This window comes from Lytechinus pictus, chromosome 6, assembly GCF_037042905.1.
Source record: "Lytechinus pictus isolate F3 Inbred chromosome 6, Lp3.0, whole genome shotgun sequence".
NCBI lineage: Eukaryota > Metazoa > Echinodermata > Echinoidea > Temnopleuroida > Toxopneustidae > Lytechinus > Lytechinus pictus.
The window spans coordinates 17335239-17352196 of NC_087250.1; the positions used below are offsets into that span (position 1 = coordinate 17335239).

General features: G+C 35.2%; 1 protein-coding gene across 2 annotated transcripts in view; it reads left to right on the forward strand.

Annotated features, from left to right (window-relative positions):
• The first annotated feature begins 14863 nt into the window (after positions 1–14863).
• LOC129263744 (uncharacterized) overlaps positions 14864–16958 on the forward strand; it is a 29032-nt gene continuing 26937 nt past the window's right edge. For both annotated transcript variants that reach the window (XM_064101076.1, XM_064101075.1), the window contains exons 1-2: positions 14864–14964; positions 15983–16052. The gene's annotated coding sequence lies outside the window, so the exon portion shown is untranslated. The remainder of the gene's footprint in view (positions 14965–15982; positions 16053–16958) is intronic.

The following is a 16958-nucleotide window of genomic DNA, read 5'->3' on the forward strand; positions in this document are numbered from 1 at the left end:
TAATCCTGATGCGATTTACACGCAATTTAATTTTAACCAACAGTTCGTGGGTTTATTACGTTACCCGACCTATTTATTTCTGAGAATGAATATTCCTTGTGACATCCAGTTTGAAAAAAAGGATATGCTGTTATTCTCGTAAGCTTTTTTTTATTCATATCGATTCAATGTTTGGGTGAGTTTGTCCTTGAATGAGAATGATTTGATTTTATACTTTGGAACATGAATGCACGGTATGAACTCATTACTAGATATCATCCGCATCAGTTGCAAATAGATACTGTGGTAATTGTGTCTCCATCAAGGTTATGCAGAAGCATGTCAAATATTCCGTGCTATGGGATGTGCCTTATAGGGGGCGAGCTGCCCCAAGATATCGGAAAATAAAGATAAAGGGCATAAATGTGAGCACAATAAGTAATAAGCCTATTGATATATATATATATATATATATATATATATATATATGAAGTTTTGTACAATAGAATAACTAATATAACTTATATATATATAATATAAGCTTACCAAAATGTGTAGCAATAATATTCCCTATCTTTTTCTCTAACAAAATAATATCAAGTAATATTTTTAGTCACTTCGACCCCTACCATTTACCCCTACTAAAAATACCCTTGCGTTGTTTTTGCTCTTGAAACTGTCCTTTTCCTTTCTATGTCGATGAAAATATCAGATGACTGGACATTTTCTTTTAATGTTCGGCGATACATTTTACTTCAGCGAAATTGATATTAAAATGTGGGTGATAATTTTATTTATTCATGTTTTATTTAACAAAAAATCGATAAAAAGAACGGTGGAGGGTAGTCCGGTTCAGTTACAAAACTGTTTTACAACGGAGCCCTCCACGAATAAAAAGAAACATAAACATGATAAATGAAAAGCAGAATACATACATAGTAAATGAATAAATTACAGAAAATGAATATAATGAAATAGATAACATAACACAAATCATAATTAAAATTTAAAAATGAAAACATAAACAAAAGCACAAATATAAACAAAAACCATAATTAAGTGTAGCTGCACATGGTATAGCCCCCCCCCCCCTCCCTCCCAAACTAGGCCAGGTTGTAAAGTTAGAGCTTGTTGATGAAAGTTTTGCAAAGTTTTTTTAAGTTATTTAGGGACTTAGAGTTTTGTACGGACAATGGTAATTTATTGAAAATAGAATTTGCAGTGAATGAGAATGATCTTTTTTTGTATTCAGATTTAGGGTATGGTATTTGTAGACGATTTTGGGCGGAATGTCTAGTATTATAAACAATGGGTCGTATAACAGATAATGGTTTCAAATATTTTGGTCCAGAATCATTCCAAATTTTGTAAATTAGAATACATTGTTGGTATTTAATCCTTTGTTCAACGGATTGCCAGTCGAGTGTAGTTAACAAAGAACATTGTGAAGTTGAATAATCTGTATTCAAAACCAAGCGAGCATATCCATTCTGCAATTTCTGTAATCGGGTTATATTACTTTTCGAACAATTTCCCCATGCTGTACAACAATAGTCAATATATGACAATATAAGCGCTAAGTATAACTGTTTTAATTGATTACTGTTGATTAAGTGTTTAATTCTTCTTATGCAAGCGATAGAGCGTGATATTTTACAAGAGATGTATTGTATATGCAAAGACCAGCTTAATTGAGAGTCGAAAATAATTCCTAGGTATTTAATATTATCAACATGTTCCAAAGTTGTATTCTCAAATTTTATTGTGATTGTATTATTTTGTAATTTACGTTTATTACCGAAAATCATGATCTTAGTCTTTTGTGGGTGTAAATACATTCGATTAATTTTGAGCCATTTGGCAATTAAGTCGTGTTCAAGATGTAACGTAATTTAAAAAAAAACATGGTAACCGAATTACCGGTGATAACACATTTATATTTTATTGCGACTATCTTGCGAAAATGGACATATAAGTAATATCCACTTAGGTCAAATGGTTTAGAAATCTTTTGGAAACACTTCTTAAGGACGTTCCTCAGTTGAAGTGAAATCCATGTAATTTTCACCAAACTTTTCCACGTAGATACTTTAGCACCTGAATGTTTCAAATATGCAAAATTTAACATGGGTCCATGTGCTTGATTTGTTTTGCTATAGAGCTTCAAACTTCACCCAAATGGATGTTCTTAAGAATTGCGCATTTAAAAGAATTTGGCATTTAGACTCACGAGATCACTACAATGGGTTTACACCTCTATTGCTCAGTCACAATCCATGAAAATTTCATCAAATTTCACAATATTCCGTTGCTCTTAAGTCTTACAGCACTGTCAGTTCTTTAAAATGGTGTGAAAGATAACAAAAACCCAATCTAAAAAATGTGAAATTTCATTAATAAACTTGAAAAGTACATTAAATGCTGTATTATTCAAAACCCATGTCATTTTCTCTAAACTTTGCAAAGTTTTAAAGGAAGTTATACCTAAGAGGTGCAAACATTAAAAAATAGGGGTCCATATGCTTGTTTTCAAACTATCAGCACTTTTATTGGAGCAAATTTACTTTTTAATACATAAAAAACGCACCAATTGCATTGTATCTATGTGAGAAAAAAACCCAAACCACTGTACATTTTTTTCAAACTCGGCGTCATATTCGTCATACTTTGCAGCACTGCAGAGGAAAGCATTTTGAAATTTTAGAAGTATCTTTTTTAAATGGTCCATGGAATAATTCCAGTGTATTTGTTTCATGAAATAACACATCGGATCTGCAGTGATAATGAGAAAAATCAGCTCATACTACAGCTAATTAATCACCTGTTCATTCATTGTGACGTCAGCGCGCAGAGTGTAAAATATGCGCAGATCATGATGCCCACAAACATAACTGTGGAACGTCCTTTGTAATAGCATTATCTTGCTAGTAACAACAGTAGAAGAGGTTGAAGTAGTAATAGTAGTAGTTGTAGAAGTAGTAATAGTCATAAAAGTAGTATTGTTATCCCAGCAATGGCGTAATTTCCTTCGGCAAGAAATTTATCCACACTGTGCCGCACTCGACCCAGGTGAGGTGAATGGGTACCCGGTAGGAAGAAATTCCTCGAATGCCGATCAAGGTAGCCGTGCTAAAGCCGGGGTTATGATAATAGCAGGGCCCGCTGGGAGAATAGTTTTCGGAACTGAAGTGGCTACCCTGGGTAAATATGCCGTTATTATTATTATTATTATTATTATTGTTTAGTATTAGTAATAGTAGTAGTTGTAGTTATAGTCATAAAATAAGTATTGTTCAGTATTAGTATTATTAGTAGTAGTATTTGGGATTTTTGGTGGGAGGCGTTGACAGGTCAAACTTATATATTTATCCTGCAAATTGGAAATTATACATGTACCATTAAAATAAACAGTTTGCATCTGAGAAAATACAAAGCCTTTAACAATATTTAATATACTATGACAATAGTGATAATAGTGATACGCTTGAAATCATCAATATCATTTCACTATCATCGCCATCATCCGGTAATACCGTATACCTGCTCAATGGAGTATTGAAAACCTAACGAATTCGCAAAGCAACTTAAAAAATCGCCATGACGGCATTTCAATTTATGCACGCATTAAATATGTCATCTAAATCCATGACCCCATTTTTCGGAGGACCCTGTGGAATTGCCTCCATTCGAGTTTGATATTTTGTCACCATAACCCCCTATCAATCAATCACGGTCACGTGACCAAGTGTCCACCTGTCACCATCATTCCATAGAGATTTCACTGTTTAAATGAATGACTGTAATGAAATGAAAACACCAATAGGAGGAATTTTATGATCTATGGTGGCCTCGAAGATCATCACCAGTTCTGAAAATCGTAGACAATGCAGCCACTTCCATGACTTCAAAACTCCTTTGCAAATGTGATAATCAGTTCAACCGTGGAACTCGCCGCAACGTCGACCCAGCGTCTCTTAGACGTCATCAACAGTTGACACATCTTCTCTTTTGCGTGTCCTCAGCATGGCCCTGGAAAGCGGGGGTGCTGCGTGTATTATTCTCTTTCTTATTTTACATCCGATTTTGATTAAATTTTCAGTGTTATGCTTGTATGATATTATCCCCATCTATTCAAATCAAAATTTTTCTGGGGTGGACTTGACCTTTAAAATGAAATTACTCTGATGGATTAGTGTGCACAATTGAACAGGGAGGAAAGGAAGCAATGGAGACGGGGAGAATAAAGGGGGAAGGGGGAAAAGAGTGGTGTTGAGAAAGAGTTTTAGCTAGTTAGAAGAAAATAATACACAGCTTAAGAAATAAAAGTATTAAAAAACATTCATCTAACCATGAAAATTTACAACACACAATTAAGTCTATACGATGTTTTAAAACACGTGTTCTTGTAAAAAAAAACCGGGTGTTTTAAAACGCGTTTTAAATTATGTTTTAAAACGCATTTAAAACATGTTTTAAAACGCACCGTTTAAAACGTGCCAACCCTGGAAGACAAGCCTCCCCGACAGCTCTAAAGCACAAGGCTTGCTTTGAATCGTGAAATACGAGTCCAGTGGATAAACAGGAAGAAAATAAAACTTGCCTGGCCATTTTGATTATCAACAATGAAAGACTTATACGCCAGTCAAATCAGCGAAACCAACCATTGGCCGATAACAGATAATACGTTACTACCAATGATACACTATCGGTCATGTTTAGAGTCGGTTTCGTTGGCGTAACTGTAACATAAAACAAGAGCTAGCTGGAACGTGGTAACATAACTTTAATTGTAATAACTGTTTCAATAACAACGGCAGATCCTTTCAAGTCTGTATCTCTACCACCTTCCATTGTTATCCATGAAAAGGCCAACCAGTATAATGACGTCTGTACAGGCGATGCTGTCTGAAAGCGCCTTCAGATTGATCTTTTATCGCGATTCCACAATATTGAGTGATGGAGCTTGCGGCGTTCCTTCGAGCACTGAGGATATGTGAAACCGATATACAGAGAAAGGAAGATATCGTATTATAATTTTCTTAGAAACAATTACATATATACAGGAAAAATTCGCCATTGTCACGTGATTTTGAACATCGGAGTGGTACTTGGAAAGCACCGAGATCTCGTTAATTGAATTGAATTTGTCAGCATCTACAAGGCAGAAATTTGTCTTCCATCGGATGAACCATTTTATGAACAGAAGATGTGCACAAAATGGAATTTGAATAGACATCCAAAACAGATATAGGGGAAGGCGGGGTAAGTTGAGCATAGGGGCAAGTTGAGCCACCACCCCCAGGCCAATAATGAATGAGTCAGACATTATGGCGGTGTCATGTATTGATGACCCATTACATAACACTTAACCCCACCACATTGATTTCAACTTTGAAACAAAAAGTACTTTTTTAGAGGGAAAAATAAAAATTTCAGCCAAAAAAGTGAAAAAGGGTGTGAAATAGACAAGTGTTTTTTACACACACACGTCTTTACATATAAAAAGACATAAGAACAACATTGTCAGTCCAGGTATGGCTCTTCATTCTTGCCACAGTCTTTTACATGATGGATGCATAAGAAATGTGTGGATTCGAAATTATCACATTAAGTTCGGACTGGGGTAAGTTGAGCCAGCCAACATGGGGCAAGTTGAGCCATTGTAATTCTTATGGTAATGTAAATAAAAAAACAAAACCTTAAAAAGCCTTCGATATGCAGGCAGAAAAGAGCAAATTCACATGACAGTTCTTTTACTTTTAGAGAATGTTAGTATTTATAGAGAATTAGCAAGTGAAAAGACTTTAAATAAAAGATTGACATGCTGGTTCTTCCCGCATACATTTTGTACATAGTTTTTGTGGCTCAACTTACCCTAGAAGGTGGCACAACTTACCCCACAGATGGGGCAAGTTGTGCCACTTGACATCGTTTTTTTCAAAGGTCACAACGACTTTCAGTGTGGGGGTAGAACGTAGTATATAGGTGAAAAAGATTTCCCAAGAATCATATTTAAAGGCAAGGTACTTATTTATACAATATTATTAGTCATATCAATTCTATCATGCAAAATGCAAAAAGTGTCACAACTTACCCCGCCTTCCCCTACCCATGAATGTTGTACTTTAACTACACAGAGGTGGCAAAACATTTTGGCATTGTGATAGCTTCATAAATGACATAATTGAAATTCATTTATTTCAAATCTATTATGTAAAAAAAAAATAGAGGATAAAAAATTATGAAAATGAAAGTAAACAGAGTAGAAGATGAAGAAAATAAGTCCCGACAGGAAAGGTTGATGGGCTCAGAAAGAAAAAAAAACACGCAATCAATTTCCCACCGTCCTCGTTCTCTCACCAGCAGAAATCCATTACTCTTAAATCGTCATGCACATTCGACCAATAATAAGTCTGACGCTGGAGATACTTGTCTGAAGTTCCTCTATTAACAGTTACGTGTTGGCAAGGTGTTATTGATGCGAGGTTAGGGTGAGATAAATTGATAGCAAGGTGTAAGAAAAGACGTGCCTCTCACTCTCAGAGTGTCAGATATATATGTATCGCTGCAATCTACATATGTGTTATTCAACCTCACGTCTGATATCTTAAAGAAAACATCGTCTTCATTTATTATTTCTTTCTATTATAAAGAGCGATTTCTCAAAAGTGGACTTAAATTTCTTGATATGGCATTTCAAAAACAGATTGAATCAACGATTGAATCAACCTCTGTATTTCAAATATGCATAGTAATTTCTTCTGTTTTTTGTAACTTTTTATTTTCTTTTTTTGTTTGTGTTGATATTCCCTGTTTTATGTTTTACTAGTATTTATTTATTTGTTTACACTGTAATTTTTAGAGTCCTGGCTTTGTTTGTGCAGTTCCCAATTTCATTTTAATTTCATTTTTGCTTATTTATTTTCTTATATTTCGTATTTATATTCTTAAGAGTTAATTGAATAAAAGCAAATTGAATTGGAGTGAATATGTTTGTAAGAGCTTTCAACATAATTGATACAGTGCGTGAATATATAAATTTGTCCTGTTTTATTTGTCTTTCTTTTTTTTTGCATTCTTTTAACATCAAATTATTTTTTTACTGGACGTACATTTCGAGGATATGCTTTAGAAGCTTATACTGATATTATTATACTGCATGGATAAAAGTCTTCCGCACTACCGCTACTGATGTACCCAGGTGAATTCAACAGGTTCCAAACCTGAGTACATGGAGTAGATGGTTTTAGGGAAAAGGACCAATAGCCAAACAGTTCTATTTAAATATAAAAGCTGGGCAAATATACCAGCTCTGGTAGGTCCACTCTTGGTTTGCAGTATGTGATGAATTGTTCGTTCCGGTGAATGGATGAACCTTCCTGCAAGGTTTATGCTGCAAACAAAATATTCACTATAGAAACGCTGTTTAAAGGTCAAGTCCACCCCAGGAAAATACTGACTTGAATAAATAGAGAAAAATCAAACTAGCATAGTGCTGAAAATTTCATCAAAATCGGACGGAAAATAAGAAAGTTATGACATTTTAAAGTTTCGCTTATTTTTCACAAAACAGTGATATGCAAAACTAGGTGACTCAGTCGATGATGTCCATCACTCACTATTTCTTTTGTTTTTTATTGTTTGAATTATACAATATTTCATTTTTTATAGATTTGACAATAAGGACCAACTTGACTGAACCATATAGTATTAAACAATGCTAATTCCACATGTTCAGGGGGAATTAATCGTTGTATCACTTGACAATCAAGAGAAAATTCGAATATTTAATATTTCATATAATAAAATACAAAAGAAATAGTGAGTGGATGACGTCATAGTCTCCTCATTTGCATACCAGCCAGGATGTGCATATAACTGTTTTGTGAAATTAAGCGAAATTTTAAAATGTCATAAGTTTCTTATTTTACATCCGATTTTGATGAAATTTTCAGTGTTATGCTTGTTGGATTTTTCTCTTTTTATTCAAATCAACTTTTTGTTGGGGTGGACTTGTCCTTAAAGAATTTTGTTTAAAGATAAATTCCAGTTGTGGTAACGATTTCAAAATGAATTCGTACAGAATCCAATGAAATGACTACCAAAGTGTTTGTTTGTATAGATAAAAATTATGTGCCAAAGGATTCTGGAGGAAATTGTGTAATTGCTGAGAAATTAGCAAATAAGCACTGGATTCGGGTCAAGTGTCGGGCCGACATTCAAAGCAATAATAATACACACTGTCCCACGTGCGCTTATCTATGTTGGTGATCTTCAGTGTGAACATTTTTCAGCGTAGATTTCAAGATTTCACAAAGTTCAGTTTATGTAACTACCAGATCTAGATCCTCGATGATATAGTGTCAATTAAGCTTGGTTTCACACACTTTCTCGTGAAATCAGTGTTTACTGCAACTACTTTCATCTATCTTTAAGCCCGTAACAACAAAAACAAAGCAATTGTTTGAACACTTTTAACTGTTTAGACGCTATGTAAAGCCCTTTGTAAATGATGTATTCGTTGTATTATCAACTACCTCTATTATCATTATTACCATTATGATCGTTATTAAAAGTAGTATTGTCACCATGATCATTATCATAATTATTTTATTCTTATTTCACCATTAGTATTTTATTACTATCATCGTTATTTCATTATTACATGACTATATATTACCATTATTATCATCATTGTGCATTATCGGGTGTATGTTCCGTGGTCCCTTTATAGAAAGTGTTTCGTTTGATTGCAACTCCGAAAAGTTCGCTGCTTATTGGTCAGAAATGATATTGCATTTAATTACAAATATATGCATTAAGCTTTCAAACATGTCGAATGTGTTAGATCTACTGTATTGCTTAAACATGTTATATAATGCGGTTTGAATTAGTATAAAACCATCTTAAAAACTACACAGTAAAAACTAACACGTTCCTCTAACAAAAGTTTAAACTTTTTTTGTAATTGTTGGTTAAAAGGTTTAAACATTTGTTTATGAAGTTTATACAGTAGTTGTTAGAGTGACGGACTCGAACAACGTGCTTAAAATTTTGAACAGCGTTTTTACAGTGTACATAAATGGAAGAATAGCTAATAATAACGTAGTGTTTGTGGAACAATCACATTTTAAAATGGAAATTCTCCTAATGAGCACAATGCGTTTCACGTGATACGTCAGAAATGCACAACTCCGTGTTTGAGGCATGTCCCTACGATTATCTTGGAAATATAAATACTACGTTATCTGCATAATAATCTAGGCAAGCGGCACCTTGGCCCATATTCGCGTGAGTCGTATCCCTTATTTTGGAACAGTTCTTTTGATTTCTAATTTTATGTCACGATGCGAATGAGGTGTTTTACACTGTGGCATTTTCAGCGTTATACCTGTTTGTTGGTTCCCCAAGTTCTATTCACATAAACTCTTGGGGTGGTATTGACCTTCAATGACAGTTTTAAGTTAGGTTTCATTTGCGATTATGTGAACGGGGTTGTTAAACTCCTCACCTTTGTAGAGTAAACTCCTTGGTAGAACGTGACATGGACGTCGAAATAACAGGTATACCAGTGTGTGGTCAAGCGAAGATGCATTTACACTACAGTATATAGGTGAGTAGGTGAACCAATTGCAACGATAGAGGAGGTTTGGCTATTACCCAAGACAGGGGTAACAGCTGCGCATAATTAGCTAATATTTCACCACCACAATTATACTCATTTACTTTTCGTATCCCCCTTTCTATCTCTTTCTCTCTCCCTCTTTTTATCTGTCGACTAGTATTTTGATATTTTGTAGCTTGAACAAATATCTCGTTTTAAGAAATAATTCCTTCATAACACTCAAGGCACTGAAAGGATCATTAAGACATGTGTTTAATATTTTGAGTTGCATCGCTTTATCAAATGGAGAAACTTGAAATCAATTGCAAGTAGATGTTAGGTTCCAAAATCGTTCATAATTCCCGCAATCAATTGTAAATTGTAAGTTTTTGCTGGTGGGTGTTTCATAAAGCTGTTCGTAAGTAAAGAGCGACTTTAAAAACGACTGGTGGTCCTTTCTTATGCGCTAAATATTCACCAGCATATAATGGTGAACATCATTTACCACAAGAAAGGATCACCAGTCGTTCTTAAAGTCGCTCTTAACTTACGAACAGCTTTATGAAACGGACCCCTTGTCTGGTTCTTGCAACAAGTAGTTAAATCAATTTGCTTTAGTAACAATTGATATATCACCCGTAAATTAGCAACATAAACTCGCCATTGATTGCAAATCTTTTCTTGCAACACCGCCTAGTTCTTTTTTATTCTCTGGTATAAAAAGGAGAGAAAAAAAAGACTTACAGACTTTATTCCTCTTTTTTGGTGCATTTACTCGTTATTTGTTAAATCATATACCATTTCATACTGGAGAGTCAGCAGTTGTCAACTTTAACAAAGTACCAAGGACTAATACCTTGATCACATTTGCTCTACGGCGGCCGTACGGCGAGTCGAAAACAGCCGTTTTATTAATTTTAATTCAAACCACCTAATGTAGTTCGACTCGCCGTATACGGCCGACGTAGAGCAAATGTGACCAAGGTATTAGTTGAGACTACACTGTTATAAAGAAATAAAAGATTTTACATAAGAAAAATGTAAAAACAGATTTACAGAAAGATATAAACCAAATCATTCTATACATTGTTATACCAGGAAAGATTTTAAACAAATTTTCTACAATTTTACAAAACAGGCCTGTTTAAAAAAGAAAAAAAGGGGGGGGCAGTTTTATCACAATGAATGTATAAGGTTACATACACTAAATATCAAATTTCTGTAATTTTACACAAATGCATGTAAGATTAGACAGTGCAGTAAGATTACAGGTATTCTTGAGACTGCTGCACGATTTTCTATTGACATTTTCTAACCGTGTAAATGCTGTAAACCATTGTGTGAATGCCACACGTCTTGACATTTTGCAAAAGAAAGGCTGCCTTGTCGATCTATACATTTTTGATTTACTCGTCAAACCCAGTTTGCCGTCCATTAGCAAGATGCAGCAAAGTAGTCCTTCGTTGAGACAAGACAGGAAATGACGTCGAGCTTGAACTTTACGCAACAATGGAGGTCCGATACCTACCAGAATGTGTTTCCTACATGTTTTCTCCACCCTCTCCCTTCTCCATCTCACTTTCGCTCCCTCTTTCTATCTCTTTCTCTCTCTCTCTCTCTCTTTCTCTGTTATATCCGCCTACTTATCCTCCTTCGTCATCTCTCTTTCCCCTTTCTTTGCTGCTCACCTTTTACCTGTCCTTTTGCGACCTCCTCATGTTTGGTGTACATTACTATTGAAAGTACAACCTACAAATGTATAGTATATTATGTGTGTTATGCATATGGTAGTTGAAAAATTGAAGTGCCATGTAATTCAAACTTGGGGTTGTGTGGTTTATTGATTAAATACGATTTACTTCTACTTTCACTCTATTACTACTAAATCTACTACTATCGCGCCAAGACCACTCTGGAGAGTGCTCAAGGCTCTTTTTTTTTGGAAATTATAAAGGAAATTAAGAAGAATTGAAGAGAAATGTTTTAAGGTATTGTTTGACAGTTTCAGAGGTCAAGCACTGTTTAATGTTTTCAGGGAGGCTATTCCATAACTTGGAGGATGAGTGAACAAATGATCTTTCCCCCCCAGGTTTTGGAAACTATTACTTTTCCTTCTACTATTCCTGCCACTTCTACTACTATTACTACTGTTACTGCTACTACTACTATTTCTACTACTCCTTCCAATACTGCTTATACTATTTTCTTACTACTCATTGGCGGAAATACCAGGGGGGACGCGTCCCCCTACCCAAAATAGTAGGGGGGACACATATCAAATGTCCCCCCTACCATTTCTGTTCTTTTATGATGGAAAGAAATACATCATTCAAAATCGAAATTAAACATGTATTTTGGACGAGATGACCTTACATTTTGGGTGATAACTGTTTTTTTTTTTGCTTGTTAAATTTATTTTGGTCGAAATAACCTTATATTTTGGGGTGTTAACCTTTTTTTTCAAATTTTCCGGCCCCTGGTACCCCCTACCTTCAGTGGGGAGAGATTTCTTCCCTTGTTACTACTACTGCTTCTACTACTACAACTACTACTACTACTACTACTATTACTGCTACTGCTAGTAGTAGTACTACTACTATAGTACTTCTACTACTATACTACTATTTCTAATACTACTACTACTACTAGTAGTACTGATACTACTTTTGTTACTAATACTACTACTACAACTACTACTACTTCTACTATTACAACTACTACTATACTACTATTTCTACTACTACTACATTACTGATACTACTTTTACTAGTAATACTACTACTGCTGCTACTACTACAACTACTGTTACTATTACTACTACTACAACTACTATTACTGCTACTTCTACTATTACTACTACTAAGTACTACAACTAGTACTTCTACTTCTATTCTACTATTTGTTCTACAACTACTATTACTACTACTACCATTACTACTACTACTTCTAATAATAATACTACTACTAATACTAATACCATTACAACTATAGTCGGTTGTGCTTGTGAGACTGTAACTTTAGTTCACGATTCGACCTTGTTTTCGCCTCTGGGGTATAATATTCCTCCACTGTTTGATTAATGACTCCGACCTCTGGGGGATTTAAAATGATATATGATGAATGAAAGTCAGATTGCGATGATCGTGATCTTCATCGATTCCCCCGGGTCCGTTATGCGGAGATTATGAGCCGACTTCCCCTAGTTAATCCCCCAATTTATTCACTGCGCGCGCCAGTAGCCACTACGGCACTGCCTCGAGCCAGGCTGTACAAACATCGTACACTCCAATGCGGAAACATGCATGTTTCTTGGTTTACATAACGTTGATCAAAGTGTAATTTTTACACAATGCGGTGTGGGTGTCCCCCATGAGAAATCTTGTAATCATGTACGTTCTCTTCTTACAAAAGGCCAGGGGCCCGTTTCATAAAGAGTTACAACTGTTGTAACTTTGCCATTATATGGCAACTACCATGGGAACAGGGCTCAGCAGCCAATCAAAATCAAGGTTACCATGGTAGTTGCCATAATGGCAAAGTTACAACAGTTGTTACTCTTTATGAAACGGGCCCCAGGTGAATGTTTACTCGGATACATACTAGACAATACTTTTACGGGAGGTACATATTTTTTTTCATTTCACGAATTGTTTCATATCTTCTTTAGATGTATGAAATGTACAATATTCTGTTTTTAGTATTGTTATGTGAAAAAATGTTTGAATAAACCCTGAACATTTGGAATTCTACTGTGATTCAATCAAGCTTTTAAATATGCAAAATTGAAAGGTTAAGCATTATGCTTTATTGCTTCCTTTGTCTTTGTATTTTGCCTGCTTGCGTTGTAACAATACAACACAAATGTCATGTGCGAATAATTTCTAATACAAAAAAAATGCTGATAACTCACCAGTGTAAAAAAAAACATGTATAATTAGAGGGGGTGAGGTTGTGAGATTTCTTATCATCCATCTTCTTCAAGTTCAGGGCTCCATCTTACAAAGAGCTACGATTGATCCAATCAATCGTAACTCTATGGAAATCCATCCGTGTCATATTTTTTTCCACAAAAAACTTGCAAAATGTCCTTTGTAAACAAAGGAGACCACACCAAAATGTCAAGAAATCAATGAATTTATGGATATACATTTATATCTAGAATTTTTTATGAACAAACATGCATTTATATGTTGACTTTGCTGGCTTTCCATAGTTGCGATTGGTCAGATCGATCGCTACTCTTTGTAAGATGGGCCCCTGAGGTGCGATGTAGAAAAAAGTTACGATTAAACGCAGCTATGACGCATTTAATAACATCAGCGTGTTGGCGCCTAAGCATTCTCAAATAATTGTGAATCTCCACCGGGTCCACCCTCATAAAACTAAATACTAGTTTCATTTCACATTGGTTATTCTCTGAGTATGGAATGCCGATGTCACTCAGTAGGGATGGTTTCACCGAAAGCGACAGCTCACTTCAATTATAGCTACACTATTAAATTAAAGCCACAATTTCACATGTAAGCGAGTCTCGGCCTGTCAGGGTCCGTACCACAATCATGGATATCAACGTGTTATCTTGTCAGCGTGGGCCCCATAAAACAAAGTCTAGCAATGATTGTAGACCATTTTTAGGACTGATTACATTGACTAATGTACAATAATTAATCGTGAAATCAATGGTACGATTTAATCGCATAACTTTGTGTTAAGTGTCGAGGAACAGGTCCATGATTTACCAAGGGTTCACCTTTAAAAAAATGACTATCAATAAAAAAAAGAAACACGTTGGCCTATCTGCAGTTCATGTCGAGGCCTGTATAAATGATGATTATCTTGTATTCCTTACAATTACAATAAATCACAAAACTCTGAAGTGAAATATAAGAGTGCGCTAATTTTGCTAAGCTCTTGTTTTCCATCTGTTATAAATTCTGTTTTCATTAGGGCTAAAACGCGGTTTTAGGAGAAAGAACACCATTCAGAACACGACAAGAAAATAGCTTATCTCCTGCATGTCCTGGTTTTACACTCGTCGCAGTGCCACTCTATCGAAACCATTCTTGTTAGGAAGAATCGGATTCAACATATTTCGTTTTGAAAGACGACATTTATGCAAACAGAAAGTACATTTGCCCGTTAGTTCAGGTAAATGAGCGACCGTGTGGTCCATTTCAGCCGATCCTTTATCTGTAAAACCATTTATAAAAATGATGTAAAAATTATCATTGTTCTAAACAAAAGTCTTCTGTTTTTTTCTTTCTCTTTCTTTTAGTGGCTGAGTTTCATACAGAAGTAGCCCTTACCCACCTCGAGTATTCACGCAGTTTACAGTCACTGGTAGAAACATTCAAAGAAAAAACACTTCTAGCCAAAGAGAGGTGAGTATACGATCCAATGCCCACTGGAATTAGTGGACATCCGTGGGTTGAAAGAAGTCTCCACGCACAGACCCAAGTTTGACATTTTAATAAAATATACCCTTTGATACATAAAACAAACAAGATAGAGCATCAACGCGCTCATTTGAGGCCACCGGAAACAGTTCAAAAGTACTCCATATTAAAGGTCAAGCGCGCAAAAGGTGCCTCATTTTTTTCTTCCGGGTGCATGTTGTTTCTTACGTGTTAATTGTGTCACGGAGTACATTTCCTGTACGTTGAATGTTAAGTGTGCGGCAGCATACAACAGCTATTTCATATATATCGACGATTATTCCATGTCTGGAGTGACGACTACACTCCGAGCTCTTTTAGTTAACTATATTATGCCAAATAAGATGCAGGCATATGCATAAGTGGATATAGTCTCACTACCTCAGACTTCTGATTATTATGCATTCTGTGAAAAACAAGGGTCTGTGCCTGCAGACTATGGCACAGGGGGCGCACGTCCTGTGTATATTTTGAAATCGACTATTGAAATTTATTTGATACTGATATGTAATATATATCACTTCAAAACGTAGGGAAATGAACTTCTCCAAAATTTAATTTTAATCCTTGAGGACCCCTCATGTATGACGTATGTGTTTTGCTTGTGAAATTTCATTATAACTATTCTCTGCTCATAGTCTTAACATTATCGAATGGTATGATTAAACGATTATAGATTGTGATATTTTGTCTTTTTCATTTTATGCTATATACTATGATAGTCGAACACAACATTGTTCATCGTCTATCAACTTCGTAAAAATCTTAATTAAAAGATTGTGAATGTGTATGTTGCCAAGAACAATTTGGATAATTTTTACGCATGCATAGGAATTCATCAAAATGCATGATACAATCTACTTAAAAGTGATATTACATCAGAATTTAGATTTATAGTCTACCGTACTAATTTTGAAAAAAATGTGAATTTTGCATGAGTAATTTTATTTTTTCTCTTCGACAGGTGGAAAGAATGTAAAAATCTCTTTACAGTTTGGGAAAATGTTCTGCAGGCGTACGGCTCGGCTGCTCAAGTAAATATATACATTTAATGTGTTTGTAAATTGTTGCAGTTGATCTAATCAACCCAAAATTATGGCAATCAATCGCTGTCATAACCTTTCCTACAGGAAAATTACACAATGTATTTTTTTTTACAAAGAGGGGCATACACGATGAATGTATGAACATACACATTAATAAACAGGACATTGTTTAAGCCTGTCACTCTAACAACAAGTTGTTTAAATCGTTGTAAGTGTTTAAACTTTAAAAACAACGTGTTTGTTCAATTTAAACAATAGTTTTAGAGTGACGGGCATTAACAACGTGCCTTAAATTTTAAACAGCGTTTTTAAAGTGTACATTATATCTAGAAAAGGTTTTAAACAAACATGCATTAAATAATGTTGGCCTTGCTGACTTTCCATGGTTGTGGCTGATTGGATGGACCGCAATTCTTTGTAAGACGGGGCCCTGCATGGCATGCCTGGGATCCGGTTTAAAATTACTGAAGATTATGGTATCGCTGCCAGTAGGATAAGAAAATAAACCTTGAAACGATGAGTTTGTTGAGCAGCTTAGCCTTGCTGCCATGGTAATTACCCTATTAGCATAAGGCTATCGTAATAGCCGAAGGATCGGGTTACCATGGTAATCTGGATTGGCTCCTAAGCCCTGTTACCATGGTAGTTGCCATGATGGCAAAGTTCCCTTTAGGAAATGGGCCCGGGTCACTGTGCTTCCACTTCAATAAAAAAATCAAAAATATAACAATATAGTCATGAAAACAATATAACTTTATGTAAATTGATGTACATCTATATGAAGGACGACCCTGGGATTTTCTTAACAGTGAAGGAAAAGGAGAAGAAATGATAGAAAGAGAAAGGAGGAAGATTATTATGACGAAGAATGATCTGGTTCATGTTGCCCTATAA